This window comes from Rhipicephalus sanguineus, chromosome 2 (assembly GCF_013339695.2).
Source record: "Rhipicephalus sanguineus isolate Rsan-2018 chromosome 2, BIME_Rsan_1.4, whole genome shotgun sequence".
Classification (NCBI taxonomy): domain Eukaryota; kingdom Metazoa; phylum Arthropoda; class Arachnida; order Ixodida; family Ixodidae; genus Rhipicephalus; species Rhipicephalus sanguineus.
The window spans coordinates 196,722,008-196,737,043 of record NC_051177.1 but is presented as its reverse complement, the minus strand read 5'-3'; the positions used below and the strand labels follow the sequence as shown (position 1 = coordinate 196,737,043).

General features: G+C 47.3%; 1 long non-coding RNA gene across 2 annotated transcripts in view; it reads right to left on the bottom strand.

Annotated features, from left to right (window-relative positions):
• LOC119383966 (uncharacterized) overlaps positions 1 to 15,036 on the bottom strand; it is a 53,182-nt gene that overhangs the window by 17,484 nt on the left and 20,662 nt on the right. Inside the window, exons 2-4 of one of the 2 annotated variants that reach the window (XR_007415214.1) lie at positions 7,254 to 7,633; positions 5,985 to 6,071; positions 5,046 to 5,154 (exon numbers count right to left, since the gene is read on the bottom strand). This is a non-coding gene — a long non-coding RNA (uncharacterized LOC119383966). Of the gene's footprint in view, positions 1 to 5,045; positions 5,155 to 5,984; positions 6,072 to 7,253; positions 7,740 to 15,036 lie in introns of those variants that run through there. The other variant, XR_005181805.2, reaches the window with a different exon arrangement.

The window sequence follows — 15,036 nt, the reverse complement described above, 5'->3', positions numbered from 1 at the left end:
AGGGGGAAAGCCGGTTCTCGCTCGTTCAGTGAGCCGTGCTGAACCGATCTGCAGATGCTCAGAGAACCGGGGAAGAGCGGTGAGCCGGTGAGCGCATGAGCCGAGTTAAGGTGGCGGTACAGTAGTGCATTGTCTGTAGCCGGTTCTCTCTCGCTCAGTGAGCCGTGTTGAACCAACGTCATTAGGTGTTGTTCGTTGAACCGGTCGAGCCGCTTCGTTCGAGTTCGCGTTCCTTGAGAGAGGTACGCTACGTAGGGAGCCTTCATGTGCGCGGGCAAGTACCCCCCTACGGTAGGGAGCATATACAAACTATACAATAACTCTAGGCTTCCCGAGTCACGCGGAAGCACGTGGCACTCAATTGCGTCTCCAGAACATTTTGCAGAGGGGTGCATAAGCGAAGGGGGGGGGGGGGGAGCGGAGGCATCCAGCAGCGACCAGCGCACGCCGCGAAATTCCAGGAGGAGGAGGGGGAAGGTAGCCTCCTCTTTGCCTCCTCTCCCTCCTAGTGTTTGCCCTTCCTCCGTCGATTTAGGTGAACCGGTGAGCCGTTCAAATGATCCGGTTCACTTAAGTGAGCTGAGCCGTTCGGAGCCGCTCACTCAAGTGAACCGCTTTGCCCATCTCTAGCCTCTACCTCTCCGGCGTCTCCGCCTGCCGGCCTGCCTCCGCACCAAGAAAAAAAAAAAAAAAAACGTGGCCAGCGCCATCTGTAATCTTCAAGAGAAAGCAAAAGGCACACTCCGGCCTCCGATACGCGCAGATTTTGGAGGCTGTCGCGCGCTGCTCGCCGGCGGCGCTGGCAACGTGCCAAACCGGCGGCGCCGCACGCATTCCAGCGCCGTAAGTGCACGCTGCTATCTTCCGCGGCCGTCGGTGGGGCCAACGTTGCGTTGGGTGGGGCGGCGTTTATTCGTATCAAACGACGCGGGTCAAAAAATCAGTTCGTAACAACCGTACTCAAGCACGTTGTAAATTAATGGGCCTTGGCCGGGACCACAGAAAAATTCGTATCATCCCGAAATTCGTATTAGCCGTGATCGTATCATCGAGATTCTACTGTAATTGAAAGTGCGTTCCTGAGCCCCGCGCAACGCGAGGATGGCTCCGAGGGCTCAGAATGAACGCTACCACCCGATGACACGGAAGGCATCGGTTGGTAAGCATTTAGAATTTTTCTTTATTCATTGACAGCATTGTGCCAAATAGAGCGCTGTGTGTTTCACAGCTGCCGGTGTGGCCGATATCGCCAGATGCCACAAAAGGCAAAACGCATTGGAGTATCGTTTGATTACCATTCCCACCAGTTCCATAGCGCACCTAGCGTCCTGTCCATTGTTCTGAAAATAGATCAGTTAGAAACAGAAGCGACTTGTTTCTGAGAAAACATAAAAAAAGGGGTTTTACATTTTTAAGGGCTCAGTAATATCAACGTTACCAGAACAAACTCAGTTTAAAAGCTCCGCCGGAGAGGCGGTCCGCGTGGCGGTCGTGAGAACTAGTGGCGCTCCAGTCACGTCTAGCTCCCGCGGCTGGCGCTTGTTGTGATCGGCGCCGCCGATGTACGAGCGCACGTGGGTTACAGCGTCGTCTGCGCTTTCTTCGCTCGTCATTTTTGCGACTGTTCTTGACCAGGCTTAGCGTCTTGTTCGAAGTCACGTGCATGATGTACGAAGCGTAACGAGGGCGAACAGATTCACAGTGCGGTATGCCGACTTGCTTTGCGCCGGGCTGCAATAGCGGCTACCGCAACGATGACTCCGCTTCACGACACTTCTTCGGACCTCCAAAAGACCCTACGCCATTCAAGCTTTGCATCGCAAGGATAGAAAGCTTACTGCGAAATGCGAGGTCTGTGACGTTCATTTTGAGAGTGACGACGTTGTAAAGCACTATCGTCGTGTCGTTGCTGGACAAGCAGTTTTGATCCCACGTGGAAAGTGGGAACTCGCGCCCGGTGCCGTGCCGCGCTTGTTCCCAGCACTTCCACCCCACATTTCAAAGCCAAAATGTTCAGGGTTTAGGCGCAAATCCTCCCCAAAACGCACGGCATCCTGCGAAAGCCCAGTGCCCAGTTTGGAGGAGCGGCCAGAAATAGAACAGCAAAACGAAAGGCAGGCGATTACCTATATACGCTGCCGAGACTGAGAGTTGCATCTCACTGACATTCGATCAGTTGTCAGCTGTCGCTATGCCTTCAAAGCAGTGGATTTTCGAGAGATTTTACGACGAGGTATCGAACAAGATGTGCGGAATATTTTACACTCGCCGGCTCGGGAACGGGCTGCTCAGCGCAAACATTTGACACGGTACACATAGAAAAGACGAGGACCAGCGCTGGTCCTCGTCTTTTCTATGTGTACCGTGTCTTTTTTTTTTTTTTGCGCTGAGCAGTTTAATAATGGAATACCAACTAGTCCAATCCCACGCTTTGCTTCGGGAACGGAGACTTACTTGTGCAAAAGATAATCGTAGTTGACGAGCAGTTTAACTGCGTAGTGAACGGCTACAGCACGAAACGCAAACGGCTGTTGTACAGTGTAAGAAGTGCTGCGGGCATGGAACACCTGCTCGGTGAAGTTGAAAAGCTGAAGTTGAATACTGACGACTCTTCTAGCGACAGAGTACGCGCGAATAACTGCTCGGTGCTCACATCACGGCCGATCTGTTCGAATTGTTTAAGGCACCGTAGAAGGATGCGACGTAGAAAGATGAGACACCGAAATTACAACTATCCGCTGGAAAAATTGCTCAGAGACGACATCTATTCGATGTAATCGCACACTGAGATTTCATTTTCCGAGTGCTCGTAAAATTTGCCGATTTTGGGTCAGTATCCCTTTAACCGTCGCGAAAACGTGTCTTGTAAACATTGCATAGCATTGGTGATGTTTTTCGAGAAAGTTTTTTTCAATAAATTGTAGACAACATGAGTACTGTTTTTCTAGAACGTTTTGTATCTCGAGTAAGTACGCTTCTTTGTACACTATAAAGGCTTTTACAAACGTGTTGGGTTGTTCTTGGTCTAGATAAGACGGCAGCGGCTAAAATTGTGGTGGTAGTTACAAAAATTACGCTGAAAACCCTCATTCGCGTAGAAACTCCTATGCTTGGAAGTTAAGCGCAATGTAGACAGCTCAAATATTGTCAAAGGTCGTGACATCGACGAAGGCAGCAGTCAGCAGGTCCGAGATGAAACTCTTTATTTGGTTGAACTTGTGGCTGGGAAACTGAAAGTCAAACTACAGCAATACACTGATAGCGGCGAACAGAGGGTCGACCGCCGATCAACTGACAAGCGGTCAAGCGCGTCGGCTTTTATACAGGCGCTAACGAACATGCGCGATATCGCTGGTGGCGGCATTATCTCTCGACAGAGCTGGAATATTCGCGTGCGGCGCGCAATCTTACCAAAACGATCTACTACAATCGCGAAGCTTCACGAACACTGCTTCGCGGACAGCGTCGAGCGTTGATAACCGTCCTTGCTGGACAAACCCGAATACATCAATATAAAACAAGAAGTGGGCGTGGCAATATAGACCGAACATCGATTCTTAGCCAACCAATGAACAACGCACGCAGGCCAATGCATACAGACGACCTTATGCATATCCACCTAAGTATCCACCTAACTAGTACAATAAGAATGTTTCCGCACAGTTGCCGCGAGCAACTGCGCGGCAGACCGCAGCGTTATGCCGTGGCAGCAGGCGACACGCCGATAGTGGCGCAAGACGGAACTGCAGCGCCGCTAGTTCTCGCGACCGCTGTTCGGACCACACTCCTCCGCTGGCGGAGATACGGAGCTTTGAAACTGAGTTTGTTCTAGTAACGTTGAGTAATATGGCCTAGCTTCCATTACATGAGTATTACATGGTACTAGTCACGTCAAGCCAATCAAAATGCACGGCCTTTGTCGTCATTGCCACATGATGAAACGTCACCTCCTATAACAAAAAACACTCGATCTGTGTCGCTGTAGTCCGAAATCAAGGTACTTTATTCGGTGAAATAAAATTATAACGGCTTCATTTTCAGCGATGCCCCTTGCACAATGATGTCGGCGCATTGCACAGTACCAGGCCAAGCACTGAAAATGACATGCTTAATTTGTGTCGCATGGGCCCCTTTAAGGTGCAAGGCTTCAGGCATAAGGTGACCACCCGCCCCACAACTCGTAGGACTGTCCCACACTGAGAGCTACTTTCCTGCGTCCCATTATCTCAAAAAATGTCCCGCATTCGACACTTTATTATTGCTGTCTGGCAACGCCCCGAGTTCCGTTGCATTAACGCCGGATGCAAGCACTCCAAGCATCTGAAAAAGTCAGCTAGCCACACAGTGCATGGCGGCAGCCAATGCTTCTCACTGTAGTGTTGTCAGTTGTACTGAGCATTCCACTTACTACTGCTTTCGAGCAGCTAACATTTTCACTCATGGTGGGAACCTAGAGCAATGAACGAAGCCAACGCAGCCATTTGTTTCAGATGTGACTCCATTTGTGTCAGATGTGACAAAATATAGCCAGATAAAATTAACATCACGTTTCATGTCCGAGCATGTTACAGTGATGAATAAAATAATTTCCTTTACAAAGACATGTATTCAAGCTTATCAATTACTCCATTTGCCATTTGTTTCAGATGTGACTCCATTTGTGTCAGATGTGAAAAAATATAGCCAGAGAAAATGTCCCACTAGAAGTTAGAAAATAAATTATCGCTGTTCATTTCTCATCGTGCTGCGTCTGTTACCCTCCTCCTCCACCCAGCTCATCGGCGTGTCTCGTATTTCGCTAGCAGGAACGTGGTCACCCTATGCAGGCGCCAGCTGCACATTCAGGCAATAACTTCATCTAATATACCCAGGGAGCGCACTTACGCAAGGCTAACCTTTGGCACCAGGAAAATCGGATGTAAATGGAAGCGAGAAGGAGACAGCAAAAAAGTGAGAGAGAAGGAAGTGAGGAGAGACGAGGATGTAGGAAGAGAGAAAAGGCGACTGCGAATTACAAATGTCCATGCGTGGCAATGTAAACTTACCAGTATTCGTCTGCGGGGTTTCCGTAGCAGCAGCGGAGGTGGTAATGGCCGTCTTTTGAGTTCCAACAGTGTGCAGGACACCGGGCTGGCCGCATCTGCACATCTGAGCCTATAAAGTTGTAAACTTAGAACTGTGCACAGCTTTAATTCAGATTTAGCATAGGATCAGAGAAAACTGAGAGAATGGGTCTTACTTAACATGAAACTTTCATGCCAGCTGTATACGGATGTAGTTCACTGGCCCTAACACTGAGTTTTTGTTTACGAATACTGCAACACTTTTTCAGCATGGTCAGAAAACGCTGCCGATCGGTAGTCAAGGCTCCCGAGAACACGTGAGCCGAACATCATAGTGCAGCACGCGGCCTGGAATTTGCAATTCATTCTCAAAGCAAGGTAGAAATCACTCCCTATTCTCTCTACAAATGATGCCATAAGCCCAAATTACTGCGCCATATACCCAAGTCCACGGCCACTGGCTGATTTGAGCGTCGCGGGCTGCATAGTTACCGTGGCTGCCGGGGGATGCCGCCACGTGCCCGCACGCGTGCTTGCGATCACACTGAAAGGACGCATCTTCTCGCCCCCTCGTCATCCCCCTCGCTATGTAGCTTTCAGCGCACTCAATGGTACAAAAATTGAGAGAACGCTTGAAGTGCGCAACAAATCCCTGGAGCTCTGCTCATACTTGACGGATTCCAAAAATGTTTGTGGAACGTGACTTGTGATGCGTAATATGCTAATAGTGAGACTATTCTAACTCAGAAAAGTGTTGCAGGGCCCCTTTATCAGCCTAAGAGACACAAGGGGACAGAAGAGTGTTCTGTGTCCTCTTTTCTGTCTCCTCGTACGTGTTTTTTTTTTTTTTGCCCTGTTATGAATTTGTACCAACACACCCAATCCTACAGTTTTCCAAGTTTCTGCGAACCTCCTACTCACTTCGTGTGAACATGCAGCCCACGTGTTGCAAGATGCAGCTGCACTGGATACCTGCTGATGATCTCCTTCGTGCAGCGGACCGTCATGCTACGAGAATATGTGCATGTAACATGGAAGACCACTGTTAGTACTAATACAATGTCGCTTCACATTGCAATGAAAAGTTAACTGCAGAATTCTATGCGTGTTTTATTCAGTAAGTCCACTATACTCAGCTGCCGTCCACTTCCAACTACTCACAATACAGCCATACACATGGCTGTTATAGCCCCTCCGCTATTGCTACACCTTGTTCATACAATACACATGCACATGCAAAACACCCACATGCGCATACACACAGGGGGTTGGACCACCCTTAAATAAAATCCTGGCCTGATAAACAATCTGAACTACCCCAGCAATGTATTTGTTTCACATTTCGAAGATAACCTGCGATAAAAAGAATTGAATCTCTACAATTTTCACCTTCTGGAGGCTATGCAACACATCCATGTCATTCTGATTAATGCAATAATACAATTACAAATAAGCATATAAATAATTGCGCTATACCACATGTCGCAACAGCTTGAGAGCACACACACACACAGGAAACGAAGACAACGGTAACGTACTTTTATAGGCAATTTTACTGAAGTAACGATTGAATAAATGGCTTGCATTGACGTCACGGAAACCACCATGTTGGAGCACCAGCATGTGGAGACACGACGTTTGCGATGTCACATTAATGCTATCAAAACATCACATGCAGGTTCTTTCATTATTTTCATGCACAGAGACGCTCTTGCCACGCCGTTTTCACCATGGAGGTGGTTTTCACATAAACGCAATTTGTCATCACAACCACCATCATGAAGTACCAGTAAATTCAGGAGCTGCATCCATGACGTCACATATAAGGTACACGAGACACTCCTTAGTTATTATAGTGAATGTGTTTCATCAAAATAACCTCTCAAATATGGCAATGTAACTTTCGTCTCAGAATGTATATTAGGTCCCCGCTGCCACTCTAAGGGCTTCCAACGTTTGCATGCATGAATAGCGGCCTGCTTCACTAATACCCAGAATGTTGCCATCAAGGGAGCTACATTTAAGCACTGTGTTGCACCACACATCCGACAGCCGCTGCTACGGCGTCCGTGCAACAATTTCCATATGAGAGACTACATAGCTGCGCAAAACTATTCTATCTTCGACTGCAGTAGACCAACACGCAATTTTCCATCAGGCAGCAAAAGCAGCGTGAAATGTGCCGTTTACCTGTCTGACAGGAAGGTACAACGTCGGCAGGGCAGTTGGCTTCAGGCGTAAACATGTCCAGCCGATGTCCATGTTCCTCATCAGCTCTGGGTCGTAATTGAAGGCAAAACGTGAGAAGTGCCTACCGCAAACACGAATGTTTTTCCGCGCATCGGTGGATGGCAGGCCAATGAGCTGCAGCCAAGCAGACCTCCTGGCCTCATTTCGAGGCAGAGTATGCCGGGTCTTGACGTCTTTTCTATCCCTGGGTTTACACCCGATGACCGAGCAAGGCACCGGTTCATCTTTATTGCCCATCCCTGAAAGAGCTGGGCGCCCTGCACGCTCGGTCGACGGCTTCGGAGAAAAAGTCAGTCAGCAGAAGACTCACACTCACAAACCTAATCGCAAAAATCACCGCAGTGCCTGCGCTATGTACCGAGGTAGATATCACACGGAGAAATATCGCAACTGAAAGTTTCCATTCGCTGTCAAAGCCACCGCTGAGTTACGAATTCCAGGGACCATAGCAGAGTCAGAGTCGCTGAGCCCATAGAGTTTCCTACAATACTTGCTGAGCCCTCTGGTAGCTTCACATGGTAGTATAAGTATTCTGTGGCTTCACGGTTTCTCTCTAACGTTGGTTTCTCTGTCTCAATCTCAACCGTCGAGAGTCGACACTTGTCGCCGTAGCGATGAACTTGCGCAGGTGGCGCTGTTAGCTGCAGGAGCTTCAAAGGTCACTCGAATGGAAGAAGTACCGTTAGCCACCCCAGCAACGCTTCATTCTTGCTGGCACGATTAAATTAATGGATCCTTCGTTTTATTGAAGAGGGCTGCTTTCGGTCGCAGTTCGGGATTTGGTGTGTAATGGGCTGGACACTGGCGCATCAGCGGAGGGGTTCGGAGGTCCTGACGCCCGCACGCGCGCTCGTCCTCCCACCCCCACCACCTCAACTGCCTCAACCTCGGGAAAATCCTGCGACAACGCCAGCTGGGGTGCTATCGCGCAACGATTCTATTTCCGATTCCAATGCCTTTCGTGCTTTTCGCGCTTGGCCAGTGGTCAGAACGACGGTCCGTCCGCGTTATCAACGCGATCAGCCAGCCGTGAGTGGTGGATGATAAGAATAGCATAGAATATGGCATGGAATCGGAAATAGCATCGTTCCGCGATTGCACCCCTGGGTTCTGAGGTAGTGGATTATTTCGCAAGGGCTTGCGGCACCCGTTCGTCCCCGTCGTAGTGCGTAACCAGTCTTAACGCTAGTACCAGATCTTGACCTCCAAGGTGGTGCCGGTGGGAGATTTCTCCTGTGCATTGTTGAATAATAAAAAATTCGCAGCGTGCGCGTTAACTAAAAGCCGAATTCTTCTGTCTCTCATTCCCCATTAGCAGCCATTGGCATGTTCCAGTAGGAAACGTTAGTAGAAGTAGAAGTGTAAGTGTTAGCTAAAAGCCGACTTATTCTGTCTCTCATTCCCATTAGCAGCCATTGTTTACTTCCAAGGTAGTGCCTGGTGAGATTTCTCCTGTGGGTGATTAAACAATAAAAATTTTGTTCAAAACGCTGTTGATTGATGAAATAAACCAACGAAAGACGCCAGATGTTTTCTAAAAGCAAAACGAAAATACGCCAGATGTTTCTAAAGCAAAACGAAAAGACGCCAGCTGCTTAACGAAAGACGCCAGATGTTTCTCCTCTCCTACGGTGCCTCAGCTTGTTGAGGGCGCTTGCTCTTATGAAAAGGAATCGTCTCTTGTCAAAAAGTCTTACCCGACCAGGGAAATCTTTTGTCCGAGGAGTGCTGATCGCTTCAAGTGTCTGTCACCTCATTAAGTGATCCATAAGCCATCCAACACATGCCTTAACTTCTTCCAATGTAAGGTTACGATGATGAAGGAGCAAGTGCACTCAAAAGTTATCAGTGCTACTTAAATGGTGCATTCGTCTAATCCAAGACACACACAGTCGTGATGCAAGGAAGTTCAGCATCTCATTGGGTCCTCACACTCTGGAAACTTTCACAGCAAAGCTGTACATGCAACCAAAGTTTGTCCTTCCTATGTGCACAAAAACTCCTAACCCATATGTGCCACAGAAATTGGGCAAGCCCCAATACTCTCCACTGGTCCACTAGAAATGAAGAAGCGATCCATGGACGAAAACATGCACCACAGAAATTGGGCAAATCCTGATATAGTACTCACCACTAGTCCACTAAATGTGAAGAACAGAACACACATACGGCAGACATTGATTTCTTGGCAGACATAGCCAACAACTGAGAAAGACTTTTATTGTATTGTAGAGATTAACCCTGTACTAAACACCAGGGGCACATGCTTCAGCTTCGCTGATTAATCGTCTGTAAGGAGTGCTTGAGTGGTGATTTCTGTGAGCAAGGACAAGTGGAATAAAATGGGACAATCAAAAAACGCCAGGAAAGAAGAGATCCAGCTACTCGTGAATGGCAACACTGCCATAGTGTCTCGTTTATTCCTGCGAGCTGCAAGAAAAATATACCAAGTGCAGGAAGGACTGTGTTGACAAACACAAGAACTGCAGTGACAGCACAGAAGGCTTCATACAAGTTCAAATTACAGTCATGTTATCTTTTAAATACAGCTTCCTAGGTAATGGTGCAACTGACAAAACACAAGGACTTTGTTGCAAAGGCAAGTATATGTAAAGCTATAAAAAATACGGCTCTGAAGAAGGCACAGAAATGAGCAGCACTTGGTGGCATTGACAGCACCTTTGTTGTTTGGGACAATTATCTCCAAGAGCTTCAAAATGCCATGTGATAAAGTCAAACAGTGCACCAGTATTTTCATGAGCGCACTTATTAAAATGATTTGTCACATTCGTCAAAGATGCTCCGTTACAGCATTGTGGCATGAATGCACGTATAAGTGGCCTTACTTGTCCCTACACAAAATGAACTTATATGCGCAAGTTAGGAAGTTTCACAAAAGGCACTGTACCCTGCTTTAGTGAATAAGGAGATTCAAGTGGTCATTTCAGAGTGCTCAGGTAGTGTGCTGAATTGGCTGCATAAAACAATGATGCCATTACAGCACAGAAACAAGTGAAATATAGCAGCTTTATTATGGCTCTGTTAAAACTACAGAAGCGTGCTTATTCTTGCAATGGAGTTCTTTTTTTCTCTCTCTTTTAAGGCAGCATCCCGCAATCAGTTGTCGCAATGGGTGCTTGAGTGGCAGCAGTGTGCACTGATGTTTTCACGGGAACAAGACGATGAGAACGAATCGTCGAAGGAGCTGTCTGCCACTGATGAGTCGCCGGAAGAGAGGTCCTCAGCCAAAGTGTCGGCCTCAAACGGGCACAGGTAGCCATCTGTGCCCTTGGCCTATCGCCAGCGCAGGGGGCTCTTTTGGCAGCCTGCAAGCATTGAGGCGGAGCATTAACCGCATTCACAACCGCAAACCACGATTGTGGACAGGTGGTTTCTGGTTTCTGGAAACGGCCCTCGCATACAGCAAACATCACTTGGTGAGCAGCAGTGTCAGTGGAATAGAGACTTCTCTACAAGGACAAACAGCGAAAAAGAGAAACCAGAAATTTATTTTAGATACCCGACGTTTCGAAGCCTGACCGGCTTCTTCTTCAGGGATGAGACGGCCCGAGAAGCACGGCGCTTATATACGCCTTCTTGCCGACACTTGTCGCAAGCCTTTTTTCCGAGAAAGAATGCGGCAACACAAGAACAATCTCCATCAATTGAACAACGAACAAAGTGCAGTGGCGGAGCACTGCGAGAAGTTTCACCACCGCATTAGTCCTGACGATGCGGTGATCCTGGAACAAGAAAGCAGCTTCCGCCGGTGGCTCCTCCTCGAGTCGTGGCATATACAACAAACAGCGGGAAAGATCAACCGCACAACGGGGACATTGCCCTCCCTCTATTGTCAAGGCTTGCGACAAGTGTCGGCAAGAAGGTGTATATAAGCGCCGTCCGTCTTGGGCCGTCTCACCCCTGAAGAAGAAGCTGGTCAGGCTTCGAAAACGTAGGGTATCTAAAATAAATTTCTGGTTGGAGCTTTCTCTTTTTCGCTGTTAGTCTATTACCCAACCAGGCAGACTTCTGCCGAATGTTTACCTCTACAAGGAAATTTCCAACAAGCTAAAGGCCTCTGTGTGTGCACTGCAAGGCTTTTCCTTCGGTCTATAAAGAGCCATACATCTTTGGGTCACTCCAGAAACATTCTAAACACGAAAAGAACAAACTAACTTTGAAGTGCATGTCAAAATTAATTTGCACTAGGGTGATGCAGACAAAGGAATAAGGGGTTACGTGATGCACATTCTTTATGCACAACAAACTCGCGCAAATTGCCACCATGATTTCTGGGGTCTTTCTCATGCTCAAAAAACAATGGACACAGTTCATACCCTAGAGCAAATGAACAAATTGGTATTTATTTGCATTTTTTACCATAACAAAGCCACAAAGTGAATCTGCTAACCATGACACACCAATATATTCGCACGGAGAGCCCACTACCCAAGTTATACAGACAACACAACAGAATGCCAATATAACACATACAATGAGCAGTGAGCAGTCCCGTGCACCTGTCTTCTGCTAGGCTGTTCCAGGAACCGGACACCACACCCACTTTTCACCAGCGTTACCGTCATCTCTTTTTCTTTTCTGAATGCTGCCACCAAGTTATAGAGAAAAGGTGTTCTAAGAAAAAGAGTTATAAGAAAAGAACGCCTGCAGCAGAAGTGAGCAGGCAGAAAAAGAGTATTCCACACTCGCTGTCATGGCTACTAGTGGCGCTGACTAACACTACCAGGTTTAAAAGCACATATATACCCCATAAAGTGGACGGGAGGATGATCGCTGCCATAGCTGAAGTGATAGAGCATCGGACGCGCTATTCGAAGGTTGCAGGTTCAGTCCCTGGCGGCGGAAAGTTATCTTTTCGTCCACTTTGCTTTCTTCACATTTACATCATAATTACTACAAATAACATCCCCTATACATTCCTTGGCTTTGTTGTCTGCATCTCTTTTTGCTGCCTACATCTTTGTTCTGTACTGAAGAGGTTAAACAGCAGCGGGAGAAATCGCTGCACAATAAAGGAACTAAACACCCAGGACGTTTTCTTGCACACAGTTTTGTATGAACTCAACCCATTGTCTATTTCCCTAAGGCCTAAAAAGAAATGAAAGAAAAACGAGGCTGTCTACAGGTCGTCTACTAAATTGTTCTTTACTATGGTTGGACGTGTAGACGACACTATGCGCTAAAATGGAAGCAGAGAACTCAATCGCACAGGTGCACAGTGGTCACATTGCTACTGGAGCTGCTAGGCTTTGTTACAACAAATTTCTAATAAACTAATCAGTTCTGTTTGACAGGAAGGCGGGTGATACGAAAGACACTGTGGGGACGTCTCCATATTTATTTTGATCATGCCGGCATTCTTTTAACGCCCACATAAATGTAGGTGCCCACGTGTGCATCATTCACTTCCTACCTGCACCCATCTAAACATGGCCGTTGAAAATCGAACCCGCTAACATGTGAACAGGAGGTGACCCTAGACCAATCTTGTCAGGCCTTCTTTAGTACTACAGTCAAACCCACTTATAACGATCCGAGATATAACGATCTATCGGTTATAATGACCATATTTCGGTGCACTTACGATTTTTCTATGCTACCCATTGCAAATGCGTCCGCATATAGCGAACATTTTAGAGCGAAAGCTGTTATGAGATCACAACAAGGGCTGTTTTTGGCGCCATAGTTGTCTGCCGCCGCCGCCGGCGTCCTTAACCACTATCGCGCGAAATAAGAAAAAAAGAAACGAAAGAAGAAAAAATTTCCAGGATGTGACGAGGTTCGAACCTGGGCCCTCTGCGTGGGAGCCCAGTGTTCTACCTCAGAGCTATGCGGGTGCTTGAAACTGCTTTGCAAAAAGACCCTATACAGGCTTCATGTCCGGAAGGAACCACATTAACCTATGTAATATAGCGTGGTAGAAGAGTAAAATAACAACCAGTCATCACACAACGCGAATCCCGTAACCAGGCGTCACACAATGCGAATTGTGAAACGAGTGGGTTGTTGAATACTTCCAACCCATTACAAAGGACTTTGTCATAATTCTTCATCGTTATCAGCCACAGCATCAAAAAAGTGCACATAATGCCTTACAGGTGTTTAGCGGGTACCACGGTTCTCCGGAGAATGACGAAAGATTGAATACAATATTATTGAGAACTAACAGACAATAATGCCAAGGAAAGCATAGGAGATGTTATTTGTAATACAGTAAAACCTCGTTAATTCGAACTCGGTTATTTCGAAATCCCGCATAATTCGAAGGGTTTCTGTGGTCCCGTATTTCGCAATGTAAATCTGAGTGGGTAATTTGAAGCGGCGGTCAGCAGCCAGCCCGGTTAATTCGAAAACTTTGGGCACCATGTGCCAATTCCCGATCCCGACTTCACCGCAAATCCGCAGAAGTGACGGCCCTTAGGAGCCACAGGGCCATGCAGTGTAGTGATATTAATGGGTGACAGTTGAAGCAACCCAGCCTCGCTGCTGCTAGCGCAAAAAAAAAAGAAAACACGGTCTCGTGGTCAGCTAAAAACGTGCACCTGCGGAAAAGAAGACGTGCTTCATTGCAACACAGCAGTGACACGCGGGCAGCATGTCGCATGCTTCTCGCAACGTCAGTGCGTCATGATTTACCCATTCTTTTTGGGAAAAGAAAAGATAATAAAGGACGGTCTGACGGAATTCATGATGTATGCGAACCTCCGATTGGCAGGTTGCTTCGGCAATTTCCGCACTTGCACTGCCGGCGGAGTTCTTGCCTGTAACACCTACTTCGAAAACTCAGAGAAAACTTCAATGATCATGTTTTCCAGCCAGAACACATTGCGAATTCCTGTCACACTGGCCATTATCATATTATCTATTTACCAGAAAGAATGGGCGAATGGTCGCATCATGATGCGCTGAGGCTGCGAGGAGCAGGTGACATGCTGCCCGCGTGTCACCACTGTGCTGCAGTGAAGCACACCTTCTTTTCCGCAGGCACGCAATTCAGCTGACCACGAGACTTCTTTCCTTTTCCTTTTTTTTTTGCGCTGATAGCAGCGAGGCCTGCCGTTTTCCAAAGTTCGCGGCAAAAATGGGACCAGGTATTGCTGGAAAACAACCCTTGGAGCCACAAACTAGAAGGCCAAACGACCACCTCTGATTACTTTCACTAATTCAAAGTTCCTTGCATCCCGCTTTTTGTATGTTTCGTTAATTCGAAAACCCGCTTAATGCGAAAGCTTTTCACAGTCCCAGTGACTTTGAATTAACGAGGTTTTCCTGTAATTGAATAGTGGCTGCTTCCCTACTTCACCAAAATTATGATGATTTATAGCGTAGTGGGTTCCTCGCAAGTGCACTTCTATTGGTTACCAAGGAAGCCCGTAAGCATCCTATGATCCATTTCCTCAGGGCCTCAATAAAGTTACTCCCCCCCCTCTCTCTATCTCTTTCTCACGTTAGCGTATGTTATAAAGCGTGGTGGGAGAGTTAAATAACGACCGGGTGTCACACAATGCGAATTATGTAACTGGTGGGTCGTTTAATGATCCCAACCCATTACAAAGGTCTCGGCCATAATTCTTCGTCATCAGCCGTCGCATCAAAAAAGTGCACATAATGCCTCACAGATGGCACCTCGCTTTTCTGCAGAATGACGAATAATGTCGGGGTGGGTGCTTCCCAACTTCACAAAAAACTATGATTCGTGCCG